Consider the following 23,995-nt stretch of genomic DNA (forward strand, 5'->3'; position numbering starts at 1 on the left):
CGGGTGGGCACAGGCCGGTCGGCACAGGCCGGCGCCCCCCTCCCGCGTGGGGCTGTCCCGAGGGCCGCCCAGGGAACCCTGTGGGGCCGGGGGCGGGGCCTCCCGCGTGGGAGCCCGTGGGTCGCCCAGCCACGTTGTCGAGTCTCCGAGTCGCGCTGGGCTGGGCTCGGCCTTCCGTTCCTGGGGACCGGGCAGAGGAACTTTTGAGCAGGGTGGGAACTTGGCTGGGCAGGGGACGGCACCCCTTTCTGTGCCAGCTTCGAAAGGGGGCACTCCGCGGCGGTGAAGACCCTCGCAGCCCTCGCGGGAACTTCACACGCGCTGTGCCCTTGGGGAGCTCGTAACCGGGCGGGCACCAGGAAAGAGCCACTCAGGACACAACTGAGACGTGGGTGACACCGCCGGACCCAGAGCCCTACCGCTCAGCACTCTTGAATCAATCCCTGCTCTCCACTGAGGAGCTGTGTGACCCGGGGCAAGCGAGTGGAGCTGAGACCAGCCCACATGCCTGAAGGGACATAAAATGTGTGGCCTCCAAGCGCATGTGTAGGACTGGGTGGAATGCTCAGGAAAGTGCCTGGTGCTGGGCCTGCTCTGTGGTGGACATTCCGTGGATCTGCTTCCTCAGTCCCCCCCCGCCACCACCACCACCCCATCTTCAAGGTGCGGGACGGGGAGGGGGCTGCCCCTACAGCCCAGGCCCCTGCTCTGAGCTTGGATGTGCCCCTGCAGAGGAAAAGAGAATACTTGGCCAGGAGAGGCTGTGAGGACCTGAATAAACTCCAGGAGGGTGGGGTGGGGTCAATGGGCAGGGAGCTGGTGGCAGATGTAGGTGGGGGCACATCTGGGGAGCTGGGCCTGCCCTGGGGAACCACAGATCCACCTCCACCCTTTTTGAGGTGGTCCATGCGGTCCCTGCCCCTGCCTCCATGTTCTCAGAGCCAAGAGAGGGATTTTTCTAAGCTGGCCAGTGTTTACCCAGTGACCGACTCCCTAGCCTTGCCTTGCCTTGCCTTGCCAGCTCCCTCTCACCTCTGGACTCCTGAGTCACTTGTTAATTCCCACCCAGATCTGACCCCTCACCTCTCCTGACCCACCCACTCAGCACCTCTCCTACCCCCCACCCCGCATCTGGGCAGCTTCCGTAATCCTTTTTCTCAGCCTCTCACGCCAACATGTTCAGCAGGGCCCATCCAGTTGCCTCCCAGTCTTGACCTGAACTTGCAGCTCCCAACACTGGTTTTCACTTTTCCAAAAAGGAGACACCAACCCAACACATGGGCTGTCTGCCTTTTGTGTGTTTTTAAAAAATCCTCACCCAAGGATATTTTTTCATTGAGAACTTGGAAGAGAGAGGGAAAGAGAGAGAAACATTGATGTGTTTACATCGATTGGTGGGGCCTCCTGCACGCACCCCAACCAGGGCCAGGGCCGGGGAGAAGCCTGCAACCTAGGTACGTGCCCTTGACTGGAATCGAACCCGGCACCCTTCCGTCCACAGGCCAGCGCTCTGTCCACTGAGCCAAACTGGCTAGGGCCTGTCTGCCTTTTTTGACTCTCCCCCAGCTTTGCCTCCCAATGAGGGGCTCCTGGATGCCTGGGTTCTACTATGGCAGGAGTGGGGAGGGGGTGGAGTTGTTTGCTGTGTTCTGGAGGAATTTCCACAGAAATTCCCGGATTGTAGCCAGTCATCTCATTCACTTGTTCATTCAACACATCTTCATTGAGCAGCATCCCATGACAGTCAACAGGTGTTCAGGGTTCATTCATTCTCACTGGGCAGATATTGGCTAAGCACCTATTGTGTACCAGTGCAGCTGGCACGGCCCTAGGGGCTGGGGTTTATGGGTGAGCAAGATCAGGCCCTGTCTGTGCTTTCCCAAAACTGAGATCAGAAAATAGGCAGCTCCGGTCCTGTGGGATTAGAGAGTCTCCTCAGCAACCACATCAAGGTCTTCACTGTCCCACCCCAGGCTAATGGTGGAGGCCTGGAAAGAGCTTGGCCTCTGGAGGCTCACAGACTCAAGTTTGAATCCCAGCTCTGCCGTTTTCCAGCTCTGTGATCTGGGGCAAGTTTTTCTCTCTGAGCCTTCGTTTTCAAATCTGTAAAATGAGAGTAAAGATTTCAAATCTGTAAAAAAGGAGTTGTAAGTTTTAAACGATATCAGGTTCCTAGCCAGCGCCCCAGCAAGCCTTGGGCTCCTCCTTGCCCACCTTGGGCTCCTCCTTGCCCACTTGCCCATTGTCTCTTCTACCCTTCAGTTCACATCCATAGGCCAGCCGTGAGTGGGTGAGAGTAGGATATGAGAGGAGGATAAGGTGATCCTCAGGGAGCTCAGGGTCTCAGGAGGGGCAGGAGACAGAGGAGATAGTGGTCTGTGATTAAATGTGGGGCTGATTTCAGTGGCGGTGCGGAGGCTTGCTGGGGCAGGGGGCCAGGTCTGGGTGACTCAGGGCCTGCTGACCCCTTTTCTTCCTGCTGGGGCCTTAGCCCTTCCTTTCTTGGGGCCCGCCCTGCCGGGAGATAGGAGTCTTGAGGAGGCCACAGTGATTACAGTGTTTTCCAGAGCTGAGGAGGGAAGTCACGGAGATACCTGTTTCCTGCCTCAGCTGGGTTTCCTCGCTGGGGAGGTTGTGGGCTGGCCGGAAATGGAGGAGGCTTCTCTTCCCTCAGGGGCATCATTACTTTAGTCCTCCTCTTGACATAACTGGCTGCCCTGCCCAACCCCTTCTCTCCCCCTTGCTGTAGACCTGCTGCTGGGAGGGGGTTGTGCCCTGGCGATTTCCCTAGGGAGGGCTGCAGGTCAGTCCATAGAGGGAGGTGGAGGCTGAATGGAACAGAGATGGACCCCTTCCCCCCATGCCCTAGGCCAAGCTCCCTGTGAATGGGAGTCTTGGCCCCCACCAGACTTGGCCCAGGCCTGTTCTCAGGCCGAGTGCAGGCAAGTTGGGATCTGTGGGTCTGAGGCCTGGCCTGGGAGATGGGTGGAAGGAAGGTGGCAGAAGGTGACTGGGTTCAGAGCTTGGAGTGGTGAGAAGGGAGGTCTTGGGGTGCAGGGCCTGATGATGACAAAGTAATGTGGATAGTTCACATTTATCAAGTGCCCACTGTCTGCTAGGCCCCAAGTTTCTCAACAGGTCCTCATATGTCCCCCTGCTCACAACCTCTCCGAACTCTCCATGCTGCTTACAGTCAGACCCAAGCCCTGGAGGCCCTATAAGATCTGGCCTCTCCCACTGCCTCTCGAATCTCTCCTCCTGCCAACTTTCCCCTCATTTTCTCAGTCCAGCTACACTGGTCTTTGTTTCTTTTTCTTTCTTTTTTCTTTTTTTTATCCTCACCTGAGGATATTTTTCCATTGATTTTTAGAGAGAGTAGAAGAGAGAGGGAAAGACAGAAATATCCATGTGAGAGAAACACATCGATTGGTTGCCTCCTACATGCATCCTTACGGGGCCTGGACCAGGGAGAAGCTTGCATCCGAGGTATGTGCCCTTGACCAGAATTGAACCCGGGACCATTCGGTCTGCAGGCCGACGTTCTTGGTCTTTGTTTCTTGAACACACTCCCACCTTAGAGCCTTTGCATCTGCTGTTCCTCCTGCCTAGAATGTGTGCCCCAAAAATATACGTGTGACCCTCTGCCACACATCCTTCAGGTCCTCAACTACTCTGCTACTCGGCCTGTCATTTGCTGTCCCCTTGTACTGCTTTATTTATTTTTATTTTTTGTCACCATCAGACATGTATTTGTGTACTTGTTTCCCCCTACTCGCATTTAAGCTTCATGAGAGCAGGACCTTCTTTATCTTTGTTCCCTGCTGCTTTATAGTTAGTGCCTGCAGGGAGTAAGTGCTCAGTAAATACAGCCGTTGAATGCATTAAGCGATAGCTACTCGGACAGTCTGCTTTCTCTAAGCAGAGGAAATTGAGGCACAGAGAGGTTACTTGCTCGGTGACTCCCGCACGTATGCAGTGGCCCCACAAGTCAGACTTTGAAGCCAGACAAAGCTCTCCTCACCGCTCTACTGCTTTCCCCCTCGCTTGTGGCAGGCAGGCAGTAGATGCTGATGAAACTGTGGTCACTCAGGTTGATAAAGGTAAGAACTCGGGCCCTAAGTAGTGCAGGGGCCACCTCAGGCAAGAAGAGCGGGTCTGGCTTTGGGATAAGAGGCGCTGGGGATGCGTGTGCTGCAGGGTCCACAGGGCCTGCCTGCGCTGGAACTTAGAAATACTCAACTCTAGGGCAGTCGTTGGTGGGATTATCTGTTCTTTTGTAGGTTTGTTAGCTGTTTAATTTCCTCATTAAATATTCTCTGAGACCCTATAGACAGTTGAATTAATCCAGGGGTTTTAAGACCAGAGCAGGCCAGGCCCAGCCCTACTCTGTGTGGGAAGCGAGGGGGGCGGAGGGGAATGGCTAGCTGCCCTGCACGGAGCCCTCACTGGACTCCCCTGGGGGCTCCAGGTTTAGTGTGAGTCTGCAGAGGCTTCAGGGCTTTCTGGCCTTGGGCGAGATTCTCAGAAGGGAGGGTAGGAGGGGCTGCCCAAAATGTGGAAAGATCTGCAGTGATGATTCAGAGGCCACTTGGAGGCCAGACATGTGGGTTCTGGACCCTCAGACCGTTTGGAGCATGTGGGAAGGACTCCCTGCCCTGGCCTGTTGCCCCCCTCCCCAGCCCATCTCAGCTAAGAGGCGTCAGGCTGGTGGAGGAGGGGGTGAATGTGACCCATCCTCCAGCAGCTTCCCAAAGACCTTGTGAGCCCACTGCACCCTCCTTCCAGGGCCCACCCTGGCCTTCCCCACGTCTCCGTTCTGCCAGGAAAGGGGAGGTTGGGCTGAGGGTCTTGCTGGAATGTTGCCTCAACCTGGGCCTTGGCCTCTTGGGCCCTGCCGCCCTCTCCTGCTCCCAGGGCCTGGCTGGGGCTTGCTGGCTACCCCAGTGCCCAGAGCTGGCTGACTGAAACCCAGAAGAATGTGTGGAACTTGCTTCGTGGGGAGCCGCCAGCCTCACTGCCCAGCCTGGTGGCGTCGGCCATGTCAATAGCGGCCTTGAGAGGGGAGTGGCTCGTGGCTGCTGGGGGTGGCTGGGCCAGGGGCACCATCGTGAAAGCCCTGGGAACAAGGCGGCTCTTTGAGTCCAGGGAATGTGGGGACTTCCAAGTCTCAGCCGCCCCCAGAACGCACCCTCCCTCCTTTCCCTGATGGCTGCCCATGCAGGGACCTCAGAGCATCCCCAGGGGCACGTGTTGTATCCCTAAGATGTCCTTAGGACCAGCTCCCAGCTACCTACCAGACCCTTTTCCCTGAGGCATGAGGAGGGTGCCCCGTTGTTCTGGATTTTAGGGGGGCATCTGGAGCACAAAGCTTATAGTGTGCATTGAGCGAATGAATGGACCCATGATGTGACTAAATATTCTGCAAATGGAATCCCCTACAGGTGTGTGTTAGACTTAAAATTCATTAAACAAATATTTATTGAGCATCCTCTAACTATCAACTTTGTTCTAGGTGTTGAAATTACAGCAGAGAACAAAAAAGTCAAATTCCCTCCCCTCGTATAACTTACATTATAGCTAGTGCAGGAAGACAGACAATAAATACACCTAAGTGCCAGAAAAAATAAAGCAGGGGAGAGGATAGAGAGTGATAAAGCGGTCAGGAAATCCTCTGATAAGATGGCATTTAAACAGACGCGTCTGAAGGATGTGAGGGTGTGAGCCCTACAGATATACAGGGAAAGGGCACTCCAGAAAGAGGGCACAGCTAATGCAAAGGCCCAGAGGTGTGCTTAGCATGTTTGTGGGAAGCAAGGAGGCTCATATGGCTGGAATAGCATGAGTGAAGGGGAGCATGGTTGATGTGGCCAGAGGATTGGCAAGGGGAGATTGACAGAGCCTTGGCCATGGGAAGGACTTTGGATTTGCTTCTGAGTGAGATGAGAGATCACTTGATTTGCTGTGTGAAGACATGGAGGGTCAAAGGCAAAAGCAAGGAGGCTGTGACTCAGGCCAGAGGCAATGGGAGCTGTACCAGGGTGACAGAGGTGCGAAGAAGTAGTTGAATCCTGAAGATATTGTGAAGGTAGGGCTGACAGGGTTTGCCAGGGATTGGGTGTGGGTGGGACAGAAAGAGAGGAGTCGGGGGTGTCTCCACAGCCTTCCAGCTTGAGCATCCAGAAAGGATGGGGCTGTCACTAACAGATGGGGAAACTCCAGGAGGTACAGACTGGGGAGGAAGGTGCAGAATGGCAGGGGATGGAGGGGATGGCATGGGGGTGGGGCAGTGTTGGACTGGCACCTGGAACACGTGGGACAAGTCTGGGTGCCTACCTTGCTGCCTTTCACTTATCTGTGCCCTTTCCCTGGGCACTGTGGGTGAGGGAACGGTGTCGGCTCAAAGGGCTCTGACTTCAAGTCTTGGCTCAGCCCCAACTGGCTGTGTGACTGTGGGCAAGTTGCTTCCTCTCTCTGAGCCTCAGGTCAGAAATGAGGATCATGATGCTTATTTCCCAAGTGAATATGAGACCAGGTGGATGCACCTGGCTCAGTGTCTGGGATGTGGTAGGTGTTTGACAATTGGTGGCTCTTCCATTAGTCTTGTTCCTGCACAGGACAAGGCCAGAGTAGTATATGACTCCGAGTTCACAGTGCCCAGCATGACACAGTTTCTTCTGATCAAGACTGCTGCCATCTGCCATCTGTTGACCCAGGCCCTGCTCTGGGCTTGTTGAATGAATGACGGAGGAAAGGGATCATTCCTGCTCTTTCTGTTTCTCTTCCGAAGTCTGAGAGCCCTAAATGTGACTACATCTGATCTGTCACTGCCCCTCCTTCCTCCACTGAGGCCGCAGCTGCAGGACAGAGTCCACCCTTCCACCCTGATTGCTCCTTCCTGGAGGGGGAGAGGGAGGGGCATACCCCAGGGTGGGGCCTGGGAAAGTCTGGGGCCTGTGGACCCATTGTCCCCTTCCCAGATGTGTGCAGTTGGTGGGCTCTGAGCAATAAGGGGTGTGGCCTGGAGGCTCCCATGGGTGCAGAAAGGATGTTCATGCATCTTAAGGGGAGCGGCTGAGGGAGGCTTCCTGGGACTCCATCCCAGTCCATTCTCCCTCAGGCCCCGAACTGGAGGAGGCAGGACCTTGCCCAGGGAGCCCTGGGAAAACCTGTAGCCGTTTCTCATTTTCGAGGGTTGATGAGGCCTCGCAGCTCTAAATCCGGTCCCCATGGGCTCTCAGAGAAACAGCAAGACTAAAGTTCACGGTGACCTCTCCCCCCACGCTGTGCCTTGGACTTGGGCTGTTGCATGGATCACATCCAGGTGTTTCATTTTTTACATTTGGCATCTTTCCCCACCTTTTCCCCAGTCCCAGTTTGTGAGGATAGGGAAGCAGCCTGGGGTTGGGCAAGGGGAGGACTTCAGAGGCGGCCTCGGGTGACCCCACAGATGCTTCTCCTGGGGTGGGGCTGGGAATTCCCAGCTGCCTCTGGCCCCTTCCCAGCCCACCTCCAGGTCCGTGCACCCACTTCTTCCTTTCCCGCCTCCCCATGCTCACCCTGAGGAGCCAGCTCTGGCCCCCATCTCCTGGTCCTGGCCTCCCCTCCTGACCCCAGCTGACTCATCCCTCTCTTTGTTTGGCGTTTCCAGTTTTCAAATAGTTGGGAACTGGGATCATGCCTCTTCTTGGATCCCTCACTGGGTCGGATAGCTTGAAATTCTGGCCTCAAAATCCTAGCCCCAGTGGCTTCTATCCCTTAACAGCTCTTCTCTCTTTCTTGCCATTTGCCTTCCTGTGCGCATAGGAAGAATAGAGACGAGGGTCTCCTCCCTAGCGACCTGTCACCCCGTCATCAGCCAGTGCTCGGTGAACATTCACGCTCCGCCTTCTCTTGATTAAGACTGCCATTCTCCCTTAAGCCAAGCCTTTCGAGGGGCTCTCGCTGGGCATTATGGAATATGATCCCCCCAGCAATCTTTTGAGGTTGGCGCAATAGCCTCCATTTTGCAGAGGGTGAAACGGGGGCTCAAGAGGGGGGCAATGGCTGGTCCAAGTCATCCATCTAGTACATGGCACAGCTGGGAATGGAGCTCAGGTTGTTTGACCCCAGAGTTGTCATTCCAACCGGAGTGGGTTTAGCCTGTTGGGTGCAGAGAGAGGACAGTCTGGATCAACTGGCATAGTGATGGTGGTCTGCCTGGAGGAGGTGGTTTGGGCCGGACTTGGCAGAGGCTACAGTAAGCTGCATCTCGGCTGTGTGGACATATCCAGCTCCTACTTCTCAGGCTTGGGTGCCTTTTGCCTCTGGGTTTCTATCTCAATTTAGCAATAACATTCCCCAGGGAGGTGGATTTGCCTTTCCCTGGGATTAAGACCCTTGGGAACCTGGATCCTTCTCACCCAGGTCGCAGGCTCCCTGTAGGTTTTGCTGTTGGGAGTCAGTGAATTTTTGCTGAGTGGGGCCTGTCCTGAGCCAGCCCTTTGCCCACCTCTGTATTGGGGGCTAGGCTGAAATAGAAGCCACAGGAGCACATGACCCAGCTGGAGGCCAGAATCTACATGCAAGCCCCAACTGTGTCATTTGAACATCCCTGTGTAGTGGAGGAGCCAAGAATTCATCCGTCCATTTATTTATTCACTCATTCATTGCCTAAGGACCTACTGTGTGCTAGACTTCATGCTAAGTGTTTTATCTGCATTATCAACTTTCCTGTGTAGTTGGGATTATACTTTCATTTCCTAGATGAGAAACAGCTCAGAGAAGGGCAGTATCTTGCCCAAGATCTCATAGCCAGGTGCAGAGGAAGGTAGGAGCTGAATTCAGTTCTATGTCCTCTTGGAAGAAGTTAGAGGCATGGTACTTGCTCTCCAGAAGCTCTGGGTCTTGCAGAGGCAGGACTCAGGAATCTTAAGTACCCACCACACCTCCAAGCCCGGATAGTAGCAGATGGTCAGGGAAGGCAAAAATCAGTTTGGCATGAGTTATCTGGAGGGACTTTCTGGAGGAACTGGGGCTTAAAGAACCAGGAGAATTAGGCTGGTGGAGGAGGAAGACATGCAGGGCAGGGGTCAGGGAGTCATCCCCATTGTGCCTAGATTTGCATTGTTGTTGAGTGTGGACAGGAAAGTCCTGGCCTGCTGCTGGAGTCGTTAACACCGGGGAAAGAATGAGAGGAAGTCACCACATAGTTGAGGCAATAGACATCCCAGTCCCCTGCCCTATACCCGGCTAGACCAGGAGGCAAGAAGTCAAGGCCTGGGCCTCGCTTTTCCTACCCACAAAATGGGCTGCGTTCTTGCTTTTTGGCCGCCTGCCAACGCAGAGGATCAGGACCTTGAGTTCTTGGAGAAAGCTTCCCCTCAAGAGTTGATAGTATTCTATTCTTTGGGGCTCGGGGTGGCAGCCACCTTGAGAAGCTACCACCTTACCAGTTCATTGATGCTACCAGCCCACAAGGGCCAGGGCCTGGGCTAGGGAAACAGATGAGGGCGATGGCTCTCTGCTTCCTTGGCTCTTCCTCGCCTGTCCACCCATGTGGACCTGGGATTACCCATGCAGCGGTCTGCCATGTTGGTTCACCTCTGTGCCCCTTGGGCAAGTGCCGCTAAGCTAACATCCAGGGGACCTGCCAATGTGTGTTTAGTGAGTGAGCATAGACTAGGAGGCATAAGATTCCTGTATTCTTCCTGGCCCTCCCTGTATGATCCAGGACAAAGTAATTTAGCTTCTCTGAGCTGAATTTTTCCCATATGAAAAATGGGACCCTTCATTCTTTCATTCATTCAGCAAACATTTATGGAGTGCCAGGTCCTGTATTAGGTATAAACACCAAGCATGGGCGGAAGGAGCTTTTAGTCTGATAGGAGAGTCAATAAAAGGTTGAGGGGCAGTCTTAACTGAAAGATGAAACAGAGGGCCGGAGACCGTGGGATACCAGGACACAGGCTTTATTGGCGATCACCCTGCCGGCCGCCTTCCAGAGGGGAAAGAGAGAGAGAGAGAGAGAGAGCTTGAGAGAGCTTGCCGGGGTGAGAGTGCCTTTTAAGGGGAGGAAAAGGGGACGGGGCTTAGGGCACTCAGCCCACGCTGATTGGTGGTTTCATGTAAGGTACATGGTTAGGGGCCTAGGGATTTAGGAATTGGGGACTTATATAGCAGGTGCTGATTGGTGGTTCAATGTACAGTCCATATAAGGTGTTCAGGAATGTCCGGCTGCAGGTACAGTTTACGTCATGCTCCGTCCATCAGTTGGGGGAAGGGAGGATCTATCATTTAGAGATCTATCTGGCACTGAATTCAGAACCTAACACCAGAACCCTTGAGACCCCGGGTAGATGCCCCTAACGACGCCCCCTCTCAGCAGGAAGTAGCTATGGAAGACGGACCTTCATCCCCTGACCCTGCCTGGACTCTCAATTTTTTTAATATTAGCAAAAGCCTGGAATGATAGATCCTCCCTTCCCCCAACTGATGGACGGAGCATGACGTAAACTGTACCTGCAGCCGGACATTCCTGAACACCTTATATGGACTGTACATTGAACCACCAATCAGCACCTGCTATATAAGTCCCCAATTCCTAAATCCCTAGGCCCCTAACCATGTACCTTACATGAAACCACCAATCAGCGTGGGCTGAGTGCCCTAAGCCCCGTCCCCTTTTCCTCCCCTTAAAAGGCACTCTCACCCCGGCAAGCTCTCTCAAGCTCTCTCTCTCTCTCTCTTCCCTTTCCCCCGCTGGAAGGCGGCCGGCAGGGTGATCGCCAATAAAGCCTGTGTCCTGGTATCCCATGGTCTCTGGCCCTCTGTTTCATCTTTCATTAACCAGTTTGGCTCAGAGGATAGAGCATCTGCCTGAGGACTGAAGGGTCCCATGTTTGATTCCGCTCAAGGGCACATGCCCAGGTAGGGGGCGTGCAGGAGGCAGCCAATCAATGATTCTCTCTCATCATCAATGTTTCTATCTCTCCCTCTCCCTTTCTCTCTGAAATCAGTAAAAAAATAAATAAATATATATATATATATATATATATATATATATATATATATATATATATATATATATATATATAAAGGTTGAGGGGCAAGGAGGCTGCATTCAAGAAAGAGACTTCAGGGCCCACATGGCCTCTTGGGGATGTCTGGGGTCTTTGTGGCTGTCTCAGCCCCCATTTGTTATTGTAGTTACTGAACAGTCTGTTTCCCTTGAAAGTAGCTTGTGGGAAGAGGGGACCTGTGGAGACAGCTCCCCTGGGCTAAGGCAGAAGATAAGACCCACAAGGGTGGAGAGGAGAACAGGCTGATTTTGCTGTGAGTCTCAGATGAGGTCATGGATGTGGAAAATAGTGGGGCTATTTATACTGAGCCTGGTTATTTTAATTTAGGAGACGTGGAAGCTGCAGAGCTCAGGTTTGGCATTGAGTGAGTTAAATGAGTGGAATAGCCCGGAAGCTCCTTCTTTCTACTTTCCTTCCTCTTTTCTGTCTTCCCTCTCTTGTGGTGGGGGTGGGGGGCTTGGGAGGGAGGCAAAGATCAGCTCAAGCCTGGATTTGACTTGAGAAAGTGGGAGGAAAGGGTTAAGATGGGCTGCTTTTTCACCTGGGGTGGGGAGAGCGGAGGGAAAGGAGACAGGGACTTCTGGGGCTGGGGTAGGAATGTGTGATAAGATCAAAGCTTTCAGCCTGCCTGGGCCTCACCTTAGTTTCACCTGAGCAATTGAAGGGAATTCTCTAGCTGGAGGAGGATGAAGAATGGTGACCTTCTGGGGGAGGGAGTTTGCAGGAGCCACCTCCTCCCTGTAACACTCCAAGAGGCCCCACTTCATGCAAGCCTTAGGTATCCCTTCTCAGCTACCCCCAATCTCCCAGAAGTCCTAGCTCTTGCCCTGGCAGGTACTGGAAGTCCCAAGGACCACCGTTACTTGGCATCTCCAGACTAGGGAGGGGGGACCTCTCCCTACCCCTCCCACCCCCACCAGCTCTCTCACCCCTGGGTACTCAGAGGCTCCCTTATGGGGCCTGCTGGGCCACCTGCCCTAGGGATACCAGTTTAGGCTTTCCAAGCCACTCCCTCCTACACCAGGGGCTTTGGCGGCCCAGCTGTGTGGCCAGGAAGGTGGGCCCAGAAGGCCGCAGCTGGGGAGGGTCCTGGAGCTGGTCCTAGGGGTGCTAAAGCCCAGGTTCCTGCCTCTGCTCTCACTCCTGGCTTTGCCCCAGTTAATGATTATTCTGGGCTGCAAGAGAGCAGGGGAGAGGGAGGCCCCCCTCCCAGCTCTTTAACCACTGGTTGCACCTGAGGTATGTCAGCAGCCTGGGTGTTCCCTGCTTTAATGTGGCAGCCTTGCTCTGGGGGACATGGGTGGGGGAGCAGGGCCTAGGGGCTTCAGGCCACAAATTGATAAGCAGCCTGTGCCCCTGGGGTCCTGGGGACAGACTTAGGGCCTACAGGATCTGAGTAAAATGTGAGCTAGGGTGTAATAGGCCCCTGAGGTTTGGCCCCAGCCGTGTGAGCAGACCCTACGGTAATATACCAGGTGAGCAAACCTCTCCTAGCTCATAAAAACCCCTGGGCTCCTCCTCTCCTGGGCTCAGGCTCTGCTGAAAAGTCTAAGCTAGAAGATTGTGTGATGTTTAGGGCTTTGGGGCAGCTGGGCTTGGCTTCCAACCCTAACTGCCACTTCCGGGCTCTGTGACGCTGGGCAAGTCACTTTACCTTTCTGAGCCGCATTTCCTCATCTGAAACAGGAGGATACTCATTCTTACTTTGCTGGTGTCAGCAAGGCAAGGTGTGGGAAGTGTTTAGCCCATAATTAATATCTGGGGAATGGTAGCAATTATTACTATTGTAGATTTTATTATTAGAAGAAAGTGAAAGTTGAATCCTACGCTTGGCCCATGATAGGAGCAGGAGGATTTGGGGGAGGCAGGGGGATGGGGAGATCCCAGGAACATGTGTGTATGGAGATGGCTAGAAGGATGGAGATCATGAGGCTTTGGTGAGGTCACTCTGTCTCACCCAGGCCTACCTCAGTCCTCTCTTCCCTGGGCTGGGTCCTGAGGCTGGTGCAGGCCAAGAGTGGGGGAGGAGGGAGAATTATTTATTTTGATACCATTAGGGCATTTTCCCCCAGTGCAGCTGCTATTTTGGGAGCCCTGGAGAGCAGGGGTATGGTTAAATTAGGTAATGTTGCTCCAGAAGGAATGTGTGAAGCAGTTGGGCCCAGGCTGCAGGGAGAGGACGGTCGGTTCACTCCATATAAAATTAAACTGCAACTTGGAAGAGCAGCTTGGGTCGCTTTATAAGGCGATGGAGGGGGAGGCCACTGGAAGCTGCCACTGGGGGAGTGAAGGTGATGTCCCAAGGCCTCTTTGTGGGGAGCCTAGGCCCCCCGTGCTGGAGGCCTTGGCTGGCCCAGCAGGGGCCTGTGAGGAGGCTGAGGGGCAGAGCTAGTGCGTCCTCAGCTCCAGGCCTGTGGCTGCCACTGCTGCGGGTGGGGCCTGGGGTGGTGTGATACATGGGAAGGATGGCTCTGTAGACTTGGCCTCGAATTCCAGTCTTCTGTGCTTGGGCAAGTTACTCAACGTCACCAGTGGTGAAATAAAGGTTCCAGTCCCCTAGGGATGCTTTTAAAGGATTAAATCTCTAGAAGAAAAGGGGACGCTAACTTTTATTGAGGGCCACTGTATGCAAGGTGCGGTTCTAACTCAATGGGCTGGTCCATGGACCTGGGTGCTTGTCAGAAATGCAGAGTTTCAGGCCCCCTAGATCTACAGAGTCAGAATCTGTGTGAATAAGACCCCCAGATCCCCAGGAGATCCCTGTACATGTTAAAACTGTGGAAGCACCTCTTTACATACATTGTCTCATTTTATCTTGCAAACTACCCACCCATGTGATGTAGGAATTATTATCATTTGACAATTGTGAAAGCTGATGCATGGAGAGGGGCCATTGTAGAAACTCCATCAGCGTTCATTCCCTCCCAAATTCTGCCCCGTCTTCCCTTCTTTTGGTCTGGGCCAGGGTTGGGGAGATGACTGTGGTGTCAAAACCCCTGGCAGGACTGGAAAAGGTCAAGAATGTCCCCTGCCTTTGAGACTTAATCAAACTCTTCTCTCCATTGACCCATGGGACCAATACAGTTGGACGGGGTCATCTCCCCAAAGTCCTTCCACACTTCCGGTCCTCGAAGAAAGAAGAGGGCAGGAAAAGAGTTCTCTGCTGCTGTGGCCTGTGATACCGACAGTAGCAACTGCCCTGCAGGTCAGAGGAGGGGTTGGGGAGTCAGAACCTGGGCTTAGTTAGGGTTACCCTGCCTGTCACTGGAATATTTGAGACTGAGTCAATCTAGCAGAAAATATTTTTGTGAGACTATGTGTCCAGCCCTGGAAAAGTATCCCACATTTTTCTTAATTCCATAGACTCTTCATTATACAGAACAACCAAAAAAGTTACTATAATTTATTTAGCACTTATCATATGCCATTGTGTAATAAGCACTTGATTTACATTATCTCATTTATCTATTGAATTTCACTTTCAGTTTCTTTTTCTATAAAATGGGAATAGTTATTAATAATATCTCTCTCATGGGGTTGTTATGAAGATAACTTTTGTCAAGTACCTGGCACATCATGTTTGTTAAATAAATATAATAAGTACAAATAATCTCCCAACAAGGTGGGTACTATCCCTGCCCCCATTTTACAAATGGACAAATTGAGGTCCAGAGAAGGGAAGGGACTCACCTGTCGGGGTCCCAGGAAATTGGGGAGAGCCATAAGATATTGACTCCCCAAACTTCTAAGCCACTATTATAATTCAGTTCAACTTAGTAAATACTTGTTTATTATCCATTAGCTGTTACTCAGTATTGGGAAGTATCTAAAGGTTTAAATATATATAAAGAAAAAAGCCAGCCTGGTGTTTGTCCCCCAGGAGAGTAGAGACATTTACTTAAGTGACTATAATAAAGACGAAATCTCAAGCTCTCGAAAGGTAGAAATTAAGTCCTATGGCTGTGCGGGAGAGAAAGTTATCTTTGTGGGGCATCCAGGAAGACTTCAGAGTGGAGGTAGCAATTAAGCCAGGCCTTGAAGGGTGGATGAACAGTTTAGATGGGGAGGCATGGCAATAGCATTCTAGGAGAAGGGAACAGTATACACAAAAGCTTAGAAGCAGGAAAATGTGTCTTGTGAGAGTGTCGTCCAGTTCTCAAGAGCATCTGGAGGCGGCATGAGGTCTGGGGTGAGGAGGCGGCGAGGCCAAGCCCAGCTTTCTTGTCATCGACGGTTCCCAGTCGTCCAGAGAGACTTGGCTCTTCAACCAGCTGGGATTAGTCTATCATCGTTCTGCCCTTTCTTCAATCAAAAGACTTTTATAAATGGCCTGTCTGAGTTTCTGGTCAGGGTGTGATAACCGGTGTAGCTGACAAAATTCAGGCCGAAAGCAAGAGACGCGATGTCTTGATTAACTGGGCAGCCTCGTCGCCCACACATGTACCATTTCCGTTAGTCTTTTCCAGTGTTGACAATAACCCTGGGTGGGGAGCACAGTGTGGCAGCCAGGCCTGGGTTCTGATTTTGCCTCTGTGGCTTCCGAGCTGTGTGCCTTGTGCAAGCCTCGGCTTCCTTCTTTGTAAAGTGGGGAGGGCGCTACCTCCCGTCTTGGTTTAAGGATGGTGTCATCTACACTGTCCAGTATGGTCGCGGCTAGCCACATGTGATGATTTAAATGGAAGATTTAATGAAATAAAACATTTAAAAATATTATTTCGGGGCCACATTTTAAAGTGCTCGATAGCCCCGGGTGGCCTGTGGCTGCCTTATTGGACAATGTAGACCTAGAACATTTCCATCACTGCAGAACGTTCTATTGCGTGGCGTTGGTGCATATACAGTGCCGTGCGCACTCAGTAAGGAATGGCTGTTGTTGTTATCACTGGTTCCCGGTCCCAGTTTGGGACTCCCTCAGGGTATGGGGCCCTGAGAGACCCCTGGGCCTCGATGGAGCTGGACAAGATTGCCCTCTGAGGTCCTGTGTCATTTTCCATCAGCAGCTGCGAGGTCTCATTGTTCCCTCACCCGACCCCATCAGTAATGTTAAAAAGTCTGAGAGTTGGCGCCTGATCGGCGAGGCTCAGCGGTTGAGCATCTACCTATGAACCAGGAGGTCACAGTTTGATTCCCAGTCAGGTGCATGCCCAGGTTGCCGGCTCAATCCCCAGTAGGGGGCGTGCAGGAGGCAGCCGATCAATGAGTCTCTCTCATTATTGATGTTTCTATCTCTCCCTCTCTGAAATCAATAAAAAATATATATATTTTAAAAAGTCCAAGACTTGGCTCCATCCAGCCCACCTTCTCCCCTTATTTTCCCACCCACTCCCCTCAGCTTGTCTCTGCCTATTTCCCCGTTCAGCTGCTGGCATCTGGAATCTCCATGTCCAGCCTCCAAGATTCCCATTGCCCATTCCCAGGGGGTGGGGGTGGGGGACGAGGCCTTCCCTGGCAGTCCCCAGCTCCCATCCGGCTGCCGGCTGCCGGAGCCCCTCTCAGCAGGGCGGAGACGATGGTTTGTTGTGACGGGGCAGTGGGCAGCCTGCCCACTCTAACGCGTCCTATCTGGGCACCAAGCATGCTGTTTGCACTTGGCCGGGCCTCAGGGTCTGGCCTGGTGCCCATGAGGACTGGCCTGCTTTGGCACCCCTGGTTACAAAGGCCAATCATGGGTCAGGACACAAGGAACTATTCCTGGTCTGGGTCCTAAGGTGATGGGCATGTCTGACACCTGGAGTGCAGAACAGATGTCCAGCTGTGGCTGAGCCTGGGTGCTAGGTGGGGACAAGGCCCACGGAGGTGTGGGCAGGCTGCAAACTCCTGGGGGCCAGGCAGGAGGCCAGTTCAGATTGGCAGGGTCTGCTTGCGGCATTCACACCTGTCTGGGAGGAGCTTTGGGTCTGAGATGCCGGAGAAGCTCGTCTCCCAGCGTCATGCTCTCCCTTCCTCCTCCTTTGACCCCCTGCCTCATCAGTTGGGAGGTGGATGAACAGGCATCGCTGGGCCAGTCATGTGCTGAGGGCATGAAGGCCCAGCAAGGAAATTAACGTCTGAGATCACACAGCCAGGCTGCAGGAATCAGACCTCTGACTCTGAATACCTAACATGCTTTTGTCCCTTCTGCCTCTTTGAATGGAAGCTCTGAGGACAATAGCTGAGAAGGAAGGTTGGAATCCTGGCCTTTTAACACTTACTCCTTCTGTGACCTAACCTCTCTGAACTTGAAGAATAGGGACAATTCTACCTTGCTCTCAAGGCAGTTGTGAGGGTTAGATAACTGGTCGTCTGGCTGTTTCCAGGACATTCCAAGGATACTCCTGCCTTGGAGCCTTTACAGCTGCTGTGCCCTGTCTCTGGAGCGGTCTTCCTCTAGGCATGCACTAGCTTCCTGTGCGTCACCTTCCCTAACTGGCCTGTGGAATGGAGCAACCCCACCCAGCCACTCCCTGTCCCCTCACCTTGCTATATTTTTCTTTTTAGCACTTTCATCATTTGACAAATATTATTTTATGGTCCAGCTGGCTCCAAGTAGAATGTTCCACGAGGGCAGAAAACTTGCATAGCTCATAGAACCTGCTCACATAGCAATGACTGATTACTTCCCTTCTTCTTCCCAATACTTCTCACTACCCGACAGCCACTGTTTACCAGGCCCTTCCCATGTGCCAGGCCCTGTGCTAAGCCACTCCCATCTCAGCTCCTTGAATTTCCCAGGGTCCCCATCACGGCTTTGTCACTTGCACATCAGAGATGAGGGGCGGGAGGGCTGCAGTGACTTGCCCAAGGTCACCCAGCTGGGAAGTGGCGGAGCCCAGTTTCCAGTGGGGTTAGTCCTGCCCCAGAGCGCACGCTGTGCTGCCTCCTATGTTGGATTAACGAGATCAGCCCAAACACCCAAATTTGGATCTCAGAATCTGTGTTTGACAGGTCAGATTTAGGGGTGGCTCTCAATCTTTTTGGGGTGCCCTTCCAGCCCTCTCTTCTTCTGTGATTGGTCAGTGACAACCGCTCCCACTGTCCCAGAATGACAGATGCCCTTTGGCTGGGGAGCCCCGAGGTCAACCTGAACCCCCAGGGGTGGGCCAGGGCTGGGGGTGTCTCTGGGCTGCCTGGGGCAGGTGGACAGGAAGTTCCCACAGGCAGCACACATTCCTGCTCGGAGGTGGCAGGCAGCAGTCTTACCATTTCCTTTCCGGTAACCTGAGTCCCTGGGAGGTGAGTTCTCCTGCCAAGGACACAACCTCTCACTTGCCCGTCCTGCCATTTCCTCGGCTCGGCCTGTCTGCCTGGGGCTTCGGCCCGACCTGAGGGACCCAGCTCTAAGACTGGGGCCTCAGGTGCCGATCGAACCCCTGACAAAGACCCAGCTTAATGCCACCCTCCCAAAGTCCGCATCTGTGTGGCCCCAGACTCCAGCCTTGGGGAAGGGGGTGACATTGTGGAAGAAGGACCCTGTGTTAGAAGCCGAAAGACCTGGGTCCTGGGGCTGCCTCTGCCCTCAGCTGGCTGTGAGACTTCTGTCTCCTTGGAGCTGCTTATCCTCCTAGCAGCACTTGGGGTGGGGCTGTCAGTGTCACAGATGGGATTTGAACTCAGGCTCTCCAACACTGGTTGGTCCTCCTTGATGGCCTCACTTCCCTTCTCTGGGTCGGCTTCCCCTTCTGATAAGTTTCCATCCCTGGCAGCCAGGGGCCCAGGACTTGGTTGGAGCCTTACCTAGGCTGTGGAGGGCATAACAGGAATTGCTCTCCCGAGAGGTCAGGTCACTCTTCCTGCTTGTGAGCTCCTGGCTGGGTGGGGCTGGGAGGGGAGGAAAGGGAAGAAGTGACACTTAAGCCCTGTAAGTGCCAGACACTGGGCTAAGCTCTTAGGTTGTCTTGTTGAGTCTTCCCAACAGCCTTGTTTATTTCCATTTACAGACGAGAACACAGGCTTAGCGAGGTCAAGTGACTTGCCCAAGGATACACAGCTAGGAAGCTGCCAGGCTAGGGTGTGGTGGAGTGACATGTGGCCATCCTAGGATAGCTTTGATTTATTAATGAAATGAAATAAAAGTAATAGCCTTCCCAAAAGATTATGAACTTGCCCCAGAATTTGAGTACCTGTGCAATACAAACTACATCTCCCAGGCTGCCCCTGACACCGGAAGTGGCCCAGGAATCCTTGGTTAAATTTTGTTTCTCTAGTGCTTTGGGAAATATGTAATTATGGGTATGCCTGAGTTCAGAGGAGCGAGAGCCGTGTGGGCTGGAGTGGACTGGAAAGGATTGGCACTGAGCTGGGAGTGGAGCTGAAGGGGCTGAGAGGGGCCTGGGGTGGGGCCAGCCAAGGCCAAGTTCACAGGCTCCAAGAAGCCTCCCTAAATGGCCTGCAACTTCGTCTCTTTGCCAGGAAAATCACAAGGCCTCTCCTCAAACCCCATTCCCACTTAGTCCTGCCCGTCTTCCTCCCACCAGGGTCTCTGGGGCAAGGCCTGCTTGGCCCATAGACCTTTGCTCCAGCCCCTCCACCCTCACCCCAGACTTCCGAAGGAACTGGGTAAAGGGCTGTGGGGTGGGGCAACAAGGCCTGTGTCCTGGCACCCTGGGATTTGAGCAGTTGGCAGCGTGAAGACTGAGATGAACCAGCCAGCCTGCTCCGACCCTCTCCCGCAGTGGGGCCCTAGGCCCTGAGGCCCCAGCAGCTGTCAGCAGGGAATGGTGATAGAGGAGGGCCAGAGGTGACTTCTCAGCCCGCCTCTTCTCTCTCCCCGTGCTTGGGCCAGGCCCAGAGCTCTTCCCAGCTGTAGTCAGCAGCTGCTGAGCTTTGTTCCAGAGCCAGCACTGGGCACCGCCCTCCTCCCCAGGATATCTTCCCACCACCCTGCATAGGCCAGAGCTGCTGCCCCTGGGGAGGGGGTGGCACGGTCCCATCCCTTAGTTCCTTTGATCCTACTCAGGACGCAGAGAAATAGGAATTAATGCCCCTGTTTTCATGGAAAAGAAATCAGATCCAGAGAAGCCAAGTGACTTGCTTGAAGTCACACAGCTACTGAGTGGCTGAGTTCAGGCTCCTGGCTCCTAGCTCAGTGTTCACTCTGCTGCCTTCCTTCAGGGCGTGTTTGTGCAGGGTGATAGAGACCCTTGGGTTCCTGGGTTTGATTCCCACCTTGGCCACTTAGTAGTTTTGGGACCCCTGGCAAGCTCTTTAACCACTGAGAGTGGAACTCCCATTTTCTGGCTTGTAAATAAGATAATAATAGCCCTTACCTCTTGGGATTATTGAGCAAATGAAATGAGAATCCATCTAAAGTACTTAGCATAAGCCTGGCATGTTCTAAGTGCCCCAAATGAGATCTGGCAATATTATCAAAGAGGATTAGCCATCGGTGCGCCCAGCACCGTGGGTGGTTCTGTGGGGGTTACAGACACATTCCACAAATATTTATATCAGTCAATAAATGTTTATTTGGGACCTACTGTTATTACTAGAAAAAACACACAACACTGACAAAACAGGCAAAATTGCCATCCCTGCTTACGTTTTACACCACACACGTGTCTGGGGAGACACGACTTCATCTTAACCGCAGAAGCCTCCGAGCGCTTAGCACACACGGGTATTATTATCCACACTCTGCAGATGAATAAACAGGTAGAGAAGATTGGTGGCAGAGCAGGGCCCAGAACCCAGCTCTTCCGAGGTTCTTGGGCAGTGGCCCTGAGGGCTTCCTGGAAGAGGAGGCACTTGTGCTGTATCCCACCGGGCCTCAGGGCCTGGCCGGAGAGGTTGGATGCAGACTGTATGGGACACAGCCATCACAGTCTGGGCAGCAACAATTTCAGGAAGGTCTTACTGAGGTCAAGGCTTCTTGTTCCCCAGGGACCGCGGCACAGCCAGAGCTTTAAATACCTCGTGCAGCCCAGAATAACCCCCATTGTCTTGGCCAGCAGCTGGGGGACACAGGAGGATCCTGAGGGAAACGAATCCTGGAGGTGGGGGCTGGCACTTGCCTATGGGTGGTGTTTCTTCGAAGACTTTTCCATTTGGCTCCTGCAGGAAGGCCCGCCTTGTGGGAAGGGTGGAGCAGCTGCCTGGGTTCTGCGTGAGCAACGTGTGGCTGAGGGGGGAGCGTGGTGGGTGGGAGACTCCCAGGGAGGGCCCTGTTTCCTAGTGAAGGTGCTCCTTTGTGTGTCAGGGATGTGTTCATTGGCCCACTGGGCCCTCTGCTGTGGGCGGGCCTACCCAGGTCCTGCCCGGGGCTTCCTGGCACCCTCTCCTGCTCTAGCTATTTTGGGCACTGGCTGTGTTCAGGCTTGGGGAGGGATGGGTAATCCTGCCCAGACCAGGGATGCTGGGGCGCTGCCTGGACCGCCATTCCAGGGTCCTGGATCTTTGATTGCTGTAGACTCTGACCCGGAGTGCAGCCTCAGAGGCTCATGGTCAGTAGACTCCTAGGGGATGCTGGCCCCACTGGCAAGGGCAAAGAAGGGCACCAGACAAACCTTTTCCCTTGGGACATTCTCTGCTCTCGCCTCAGGAGTAGTTGTGCTTCATCTAAGCAGCCGGTTTGTTTTTACCTCATGGGGCACGGAATCCAGGGACTGGTCAGGTTTCCTTCTTCCCATCGGCCACCAGAAAGCTCAGAGCCAAGTGAGTCGTGGCTTTCCCAGACCTCTAGCCTCTGGCACATACTGTGTCTACTCACCTTACTCCAGGCTCCGTCTGTAGCCCTACCCGAGTTTTTCTTACGTATGTTTAGTTGATGTTCTCTTGCTTTTATGTGTACATTTTTGTAAGCTGCTTAGAGTCTTCTTGGAACAGGGTGGTGGGGGGAGGGAGACATAGACAGATGATGGCGGAGGTAACCCTTAGCCGGTCAGTTCCCTTCATTCTGCTCCTTAGGCTTGGGTCTGACTTTGTCATTCCGTCCAATCGCCCTGCCCTCTCTGCTGGTTGGAGTCACAGCCTAGAATTTTAGAATCCTGTTGTTTCAGAATTTCAGTGTCCTAAAAGGTCATAGCCAGAAGGAACCTTTGGAATCATCTAAGTTGAGAGCTTTCTAACTTACTATTACTGAGCAGTGAAACCCTATTTCAATAAAAATAATAGTATTTTGATTAAATACTATAATATTTTGATAAATAATAGCAAACACACAGCATTCACCGTGTGCTAATACTGTTTGTAGCATATTACATTTTTATTGAATCCTCACAACAACCCTATGAGGTAGATACTATTATTATTTATTATCGTGCCCATTTTACAGATGAGGAAATGGAGGCACCAGAGAGGTGAAATGACTTGCTCACAGCCTCACAGCTAACCAGGGGCTGAATCAGACATATTATGTAGACGGTCAGAATGTAAAAAGGGAAAAAAAAAAGTGGATTTCTTTTCATTGAAGTGAGTATTTCAGGGGGAGGGGGTCAAACCATCTGTCTGCCACTCTCTAAAGTGGCCCCCCCAGGCTGCTGAGGACAGACGGGAAACCTGAGATCTCTACTTGTGCTCCCCTCACCCCCACCCCAGGGCTTGGGACCTTCTGAGGTCCTAGGGGATCAGGAGTGACCAGGCGCTCTGCCACCCTCTCTGTCCCCTCTGATGGACGCATTACCTGAGAGGGCCGGCTGCTGGCCAGCAAGGGAAGGAGCAGCTCCTGCCTGGGTTTCCGCAGGCTCTGACCGGGTTCCCCCTGAGGAGAGAGCACACCCCTCCTGCCACCAACTAGCCTGGCACCGAGACTGCTTTTTCTCCATCAGCACTTCATCCCATGGGCTTTTCTGTCTTCAAGAACCGCCTTTGCAAGACCCCCGTGGTGGTGGGCCATCTCTTTACATCTAAGGCCTTCCTTAGGGAGAGCTAGTTGGCAGTGAGCTGAAGAAAAGGTGTATGTTGGGGTGGGTGTTCCCAAAGTGTGTTCTGTAGAACCCTAGTCCCATGCGCTCTGCATTAAGAAAGGCTTCCCAGTTAAGCAAGTTTGGGAAACGCTGGTCACCCCGTTCCCTCATCGTGGTGTTAGAGACGTTAGGACTTGGGGAACCAGCTCAGCTTTGTGTAACGGCCTCTCCCAGATGTGTTCGTGTGTAGGACCCTCCCCAGAGGGTCCAGAGTCACTGTGCCTGGGATGGACATGAGTCATGAGGAAAGGGGAGAGGGGCCTTCTTATTTCCAGGTCTGTTGCCCAAGGCCTCTGGTCAACCATGGGCTCGGCCCTGCCTGCCAACTTCCTCCGCCTCCAGGAAGCAGATGGGGAAAGCCCTGGGGGACCTGGGGAGCTGGCCTCCTTGCCGCAGCTGCTGGGTTGCCGGTCCGGTCTGTTTTTTCCTGTTGCCGATGCCCACGGGAGCAGGCAGGAGTGGAGCCATGGTGGCTTGGCTGCCTGGCTGCCTTGTGCAAGGCCCTGGGGCCGGCGCTGGGGCCCAGCTCGCCTCTGAGACCCCTGCCCACTCCCGGGGATGCTGGTCTGGGCAGTGGGCAGGTTTCTCTTCAGTGACCATGGGCTGTTTGTCTCCCAGAGATGGGCCCTCCTGGCTGGAAAGCCCCAGGTGTCAGAGATGGCAGGAGGACGTCCCAGGTCGTATAGAGTTTCCAGGTCAGGCTTCCAGTCTCAGCCCTTCCAACTCTGTCACTATGGCAAGTCACCTTTCTGAGCCTCACTGTCTTCATTTGTAAACCCTGTTCATTAACTAATTTAACAAATATTGTTGAGCATCCCTTGTATGCTGGGTGCCTTTAAGTATGGGGATACAGCGGTGAGCAAAGTGGACAAAGTTCCTGCCTTCATGGATCTGATGTTCTAGTAGGGAAGACAGGTGATAAGCAGATAAACATGTAAATATAAGGTTGAATGTAGGTGGTGAGGTGCCATGACACAGGGTAAGGAAGTGACAGACAGCTAACTATAATAGATTCTGGACCTGGAATGTGATCAGGGTGGGCCTCTGTAAAGGTGACAT

General features: G+C 53.3%; 1 protein-coding gene across 2 annotated transcripts in view; it reads left to right on the forward strand.

Moving 5' to 3' along the window:
* Positions 1-23,995, forward strand: part of HSPG2 (heparan sulfate proteoglycan 2) — a 98,801-nt gene that overhangs the window by 290 nt on the left and 74,516 nt on the right. The gene's annotated exons all lie outside the window — the stretch shown is intronic.

This window comes from Cnephaeus nilssonii (genome assembly GCF_951640355.1).
Source record: "Cnephaeus nilssonii genome assembly, chromosome: 7".
In the NCBI taxonomy this organism is placed as follows: domain Eukaryota; kingdom Metazoa; phylum Chordata; class Mammalia; order Chiroptera; family Vespertilionidae; genus Cnephaeus; species Cnephaeus nilssonii.